Here is a 6,525-nt window from a genome sequence, read left to right as displayed (position 1 = left end):
TAAATCAATTTTTAAACACTAATCCATAATCATAAATTATATTCTTTTGATCTTCAGAAATCTTGAACTTCTCCATGTCAATGTGGTGCTTATGGGATATGCCAAGAAAATTCGATTTAGCACCATGAAACCCCTTAGAAGAATCAAATTCAAGTACTATTACTAGATCAAGCTTGGAGATGGAAGTATATCTTCTTGAGAATTCATCAGCAACAACGCTCTCATATTTAACTAGATCATGTCCATTGATGGAATTTGTGTTGATATATCGTATGTATTCTTGAATATATTCATCCTTTGGGGGCAAGAAAAAAAGCTGGAACAAAATATAACTCAAACCCTCCATTATGGACTCCTTTTTAAGCAACCCTTCCTCTTGTGTTTGCGAAATTTCATGGACTTCTGGATTAATGCAATATGATGCCTCGTTTGGAAGGATAGAATCAACAATCAAATTAATATTATGTTGAGCATCTCTATTAGGTGAAAAGTTAAGCTCACTTATGGGATGCTCCAATAAGTCATCATCAAACTTAGGAGGTAAATCCTCAACTTGTAGATCCAGTTCATGCTCCTCCTCCTTGATTGGACCAACGATCAAAGACTTTTCTCTATTGATTGGATCAATTCTTTGTAATTTGGTCAGAAAAGAATCATCATTGAACTTCAGAAAATTAACTATTTCTTCGGTATTCAGCGGTACTAAAATAATCTTATGTCCATTCTCTGTAAAAGAATAGGTATTAAGGTCTTCATCATATTTAGCACACTTATCATACACCCATGGTCTTCCGAGTAATAAGTGACAAGCACCCATATTCACCAAGTCACACCAAATCTTGTCTTTATATATCTTACCAATAGAAAAAGATACTAGGCATTGATGAGTTATCTCTAAACCATCATCATCTTCAACTTCAATGTTGTAAGGATATGAATGAAGTTTGGTTGACAAGCCGAGTTAAGAAACCATCTCTTCAGAAACGATATTTATGTGATTCCCATGATTAATGATCAATGAACAAACTTTTTCATTGGAGGTACATCTAGTGTAGAAAAGATTCATGTTGTCTTGTTTTTTCATCTTCTTGAACCAAGAATCTTGCTCTTGTTTGAATCTTAGACATGATGATTTCTCAACTTTTGGACCTATGGGTAATAGTTCTGATACCAAATTGATGTGATGAATTCATCAACTTGGGACCTGTGGATTATAGCTCTGATACCATGATGTGATTCTTTCAGTTAACAAAGAATCATTCGACCAGGATCAAGATCTTGAAACGAAAATGTGGTTTGTGGGTCGATTTTAAGAAATAACGTATCTCAAGTTTTAGGACACAGAATCTGATGATTCAAAAACGAGGGTGAAAGATGACAATCTGAACTATAAGAAAGAATATTTACTCATTCAAAACAAGTAAATATTGATGTTGTACCGGTTCAAGGAAAGTTATGATTCTCTGATAATAAAAAAATGAATTTAGATCAAGAAACGTATTTTTGAATAATCAAGAACTATAAAATTCCTAAAGCCACCATTTAGACTCAATTAGCACGATAAATAAACACCACACATAATTGAAGACAAGATAAAGACTATCACCATCTTGCTTGGAACCAAAAACAAGGATAAAGAAGAAAAAATAGAGAAAAACACTCTATTGTAAAACTAGGGCAAGCATAAAAACGTGAATTATTTTCTACAAGGCAAGAGAACCCTTTATATACGCCTAGAGTCTCTTCTTGATGACTATATTTCCTATTCTAATAAGAAAATAAAATAACTAAAGACAAGGGAAGTAAAATCCTTATTCTACAAGGAAAAGAAGCTAGAATTCTACTAAAAGTAAAATCCTTATTCTAAAAGGAATAAAATAAATCCTATTTAAAGAATCTTGGCTTCTTGAAATCAATCTTGAGCTTTTTGGACTTCTTGAAAAGAAGTCTATATGTTTGGACTTGAGCTCTAAAACATGCCAAAATTAATGAAATTTAACATAGATTCTTCTTTTACATCACGGTCCTCCAAAAGGACGGGTGAATCTACCTAAGGCAGACCTCGTACCTTTTGCAAAAATCGAGAACTATGTGCCAAACATGAAGGGGTATGTATAAATGCTTAAGTACCCCTCCACGTGTGTGGTGATGTCCTTATCAGGGTCGGGGATGATTGTTATACCCCATTTTAATCGGGTCAAATTAGAGCATAACATATTGGTAAGTCAAGTGTTAATTAATTAAAAGAGTCGTCATCTAATTAATTCTAAGGTGAATTAAGACACCTATATTTAAAAGCTTAAGTAATGCAGTTAACTTTGTTTTATGGTCTATTTAACCTTTAAGACTACGGGTAAGGGCTTTATTTAATCTTATAGAAAAGGTATTAAGCACTCTGTATATGATCCATTAATATGGTTAACCGGCCAAACTTAAGTTAATTAAGACTAAGGGTTGTAAAAAATGTGGTCATTTATAAGTATAAATAAAAGAAAGTTAACACTAAAATGTATGCTATGAATTACCGTAGGCAGCTTAAAGTAGATAGTTACCTAAACTTAGCACAAATTAATAAATGGAAAGCATTATTTGACTTTAAGAATGAGACCTCTAGTTAAAGATTCTAAGAGAACAACTATAACTTTTAGAAAAAGAAATAGATCGTTGTTCAAAGTTCAAAGTTCTTTAATCCAATGAAACCAAATTCAAGGAAGATGTATGGAGCTATCCACTCGCCTAGTACTTGAAAGAAATATATTGTTTGAAGGAAAATAAAGTTTGAGCTTGTTCGTTTATCACTTTTAAAAAAAATTGCAGATTATTGTAAAGATAAAAATTTAGCTGATTTCCTTAAACTTGTTTAACACTCGATAAATGAAAACGAGTTTCCTTCACAATTTAAAGCTCCAAATACCTTCAAAAATGCTCTTAAATTAGTTAGGTCTATTAGCCCGGACTACTAAATGAAAAGCTATTATTGGTGTTAAAGTTTGCACATCGAGATGCCAAATACTACGTGATCAAACAAACTAATTTAATTCAAATGAGTTCGAGCAACCAAGCAAGCAAATAGATCGCATAAAACAGTTAGCTAATAAACACAGGAAAGTAACATTAGACAGCCAATGTTTGGTCATCTCTTCTACTTTTCCTCTCTTTTTTCGAGAGCCTAAATAAGTTCAGGAATAGAAGAGAAAATGAAGGGGTGTGCGTGCTTTGTGTCTAGGCAGCAGCGTCGAGTCCCATACTGGAACTCTTTGCGGCTCCGGTGTTTTCATGCAAAATAAAGAAAGAAAAGAAAGGATTAGAAAGAGGATCTGAATATATTAAACACGTAAGGAAGATAAAAGAAGAAAAACTAAAGTTACAGAAAGAGTACATAAATCACAAACTTATGCTAAAAAACCAGTACTTATGCATATCATGCTAATAAGGCACATAAACTTTTACCAATTTGAAAGGTTTCTCAAGTGATGTTCTTATATTAAGGTTAAACAATTACATTATGTATTCAAGTTACCTCCTAAAGTAAGAGATTCAGCCTAACAAACAAATTGGGATTTACACTTCCTTAAGGCCATTAGCAAAAGTTAAACTTGATTCTTCAAGGTACATAAGAAATGACAGCAGCAAAAAGCATACTTTGTTCAACAAACACATGCTAACAGATTTCACTTTTACCATTACTACTTAAGATATCATATATACATGCTATCATGATCACTGACTTACTATGTAACAATTATATGATCCTTAAATTGCAGGCAGAATTGATATCAATTCCTGAAGGGGGTGTTTAGCACATAGCCCTGCACTCACACTTAACTAGTTATTAGGGATGTCATGTGAAGGACCATGTTATAATAAAAAAACAGTAATCTTTCTTAAGTTATACTAGTAGGTTTCTATTTTGTTTATGAACTTGATTTCATTACAGGAAGGAGCACAAATAGATCTTTTAATGAATAATGCAGATTCTTTGTCATCAACAGATTGTCTCAAACTGAAGTATCACTATGCTAACGGATAATGACCAAGTAACGAAATCATGATTCCTAGTAAACTTTAAATTGCAGATTCTACCAAATTTTAAACAGAGATGATTTCATAACTTTATTACCATACTTTCTATGGCAACATATCCATAAGTCATGACTTCTGGTTAACAACTTACATTTTAGAAAAAATAAGATTCTATAGCATACAATGCTTCACATAATCTGATCACTTAATCCAGAATAATATTATAAAGAAACCTTAAACCGCGTTCACTAGTTCACAAATAACATGAAACATTGAATGAAAGCATGATAAATCCTTATTTCATAGTTTCTAATCAAAGATCAGAAAAGAGAACTAACACTTATTATTTTATAAAAGAACTCAAATATTACTTACAACAGATAAAAGGATAAAGGGAGACCATTGACCTTTTTGTGGGCATTGAACGGGGCGTCGTCAAGAAGGTTTATGATTTTCGGTCTTTATTACGCAACTCCGAATGGGCGTCAACTTCGAAACAAACACGGTGACGCCTCCATTATGGTTAAGAAAAACCAATAGAGGCTAAAAGAAAGAGCTTTTAGAGTGTGGTTCTAAGAAGAGTAGCGGGTACAGGGGTCTAAAGCGGCAAGCTCCACCAAATCTGGTATTTATACGTGTAAAATTAGGGTTTTTGGTTCCTTTGAGCGGGTAAGTCAAATGCATCCATTTGAATTTTAACATTGAAGATTTTTGGATGGATTCAATCTTCACGTGATTCTTCAGTCCAAAACCAAAATGGCAAGTTTGTGGACTCGAATTACGTTTCTACAGCTATAAAAAAAAAGTTACATTTGGACCTAAAATGCGGTATTATACTGCGTTTTACTTCATTTTTAGGCCCACCAAATGTTCTGTGGATAACTGACATAAATAATTCATTTTTTCAATGTAAAATGCAGTATAATACTACGTTTTACTTCCTTTTTAGGCCCACCAATAAGTGTTCTGCGGATAACTGACATAACAATCATTCAAATACATAAAGCGTGGGTTATACTGCATTTTATAAAAACAAATTCTGCACCCTAAGCTAGGACTTGCCTTATTTAAAGGCGTTAGAATTTTATAAAAATCCATTCAAAACTTTCCTTCAAACTTCCATTCATACTTCTCTTCTTGTTATCAAGCATTTTTTTATAATGTCTGAAGAGCCAAAAAAAAGGGTTTCGTTATATTGGGGGTAAGGTTGTAATGTAGAATAACTCTGTGAGGTATAGTTCACCTCCACAATGTCATGTTAAATTGCCGCTTACAATGGAGTATGATAAATTGGTATCATTGTTATGTAAAAAAATGAGTGTGAGGAAACGTTCGGTGAACCTTAAAGTAACCGGTAGATTTCCGTATTCTATGACTCCGCAGGGGTTTGCTTATTATTCTAAAGCGTAGAAAAATTAAAGTTTACCAGTTGTCTTGTGGATCATATAAAATTGAAAAATTATTTTCTCGTTGCTCATTCACCGGTGGTGACAAGTTTAAATCAAGGCAATCTTTTTCATCAGGAATCTGTCCGGCAAAAACTGCTCTAGCATAACCACCCGATGTCATGTTAGGGTTTCATTATATTGGGGGTAAGGTTGTAATGTAGAATAACTCTGTGATATATAGTTCACCTCCACAATGTCATGTTAAATTGCCGCTTACAATGGAGTATGATAAATTAGTATCATTATTATGTGAAAAAATAAGTGTGAGGAAACGTTCGGTGAACCTTAAAGTAACCGGTAGATTTCCGTATTCTATGACTCCGCAGGGGTTTGCTTATTATTCTGAGTTTAACATCGAAGATGATGAAACTCTTAGAGATTTTTTGCAAATTTTAGATGAATATAGGGAATTTATTGTAATAAAATTGTTGGAAATGTACGTCAAGATTGAAGACGTTCCCAATAATTAGGGTGTGCATAGTAGGGATAACCCCCAGTCATCGAGTGGTTATTCTGGAGCAGTTTTTGCCGGACAAATTCCTGATGAAAAAGCTTGCCTTGATTTAAACTTGTCACCACCGGCGAATGAGCAGCGAGAAAATAATTTTTCAATTTTATATAATCCACAAGACGACTAGTAAACTTCAATTTTTCTATGCTTTAGCGATGTTTATTTTATGTTTGAATTGGATTTGTATTAACACTCATATGTTTCATAGGGGGTACCGTTCGGATATGAATTTTACAAGTTATGACCCCGTTCCTAGTTGGAATATGCGTAATTCTAGCGTGTTAGACCACTGTGGTCCATCCGGGAATCATCACCAACAAGAAAATATCCATCATGGAATGTCAAGATAGTACGACTTGTAAGTAAAGTGAAATAGCTATATGTAAAGTATTTATCTAGTTGAGTAGCTTATCATTTTGTTCTTTTTGTGCAGTGAAAACGAGCAACTTGATGTTCCTGACCTCATACAGCTGCCCATAGATGACATATTGACTCCTGATTTGGCAGATGCCCAGAGACAAGAAGATGATAGTAATTATGACA

This window comes from Nicotiana tabacum, chromosome 18 (genome assembly GCF_000715075.1).
Source record: "Nicotiana tabacum cultivar K326 chromosome 18, ASM71507v2, whole genome shotgun sequence".
Lineage (NCBI taxonomy): Eukaryota > Viridiplantae > Streptophyta > Magnoliopsida > Solanales > Solanaceae > Nicotiana > Nicotiana tabacum.
Note: the sequence above shows the minus strand (reverse complement) of the source record.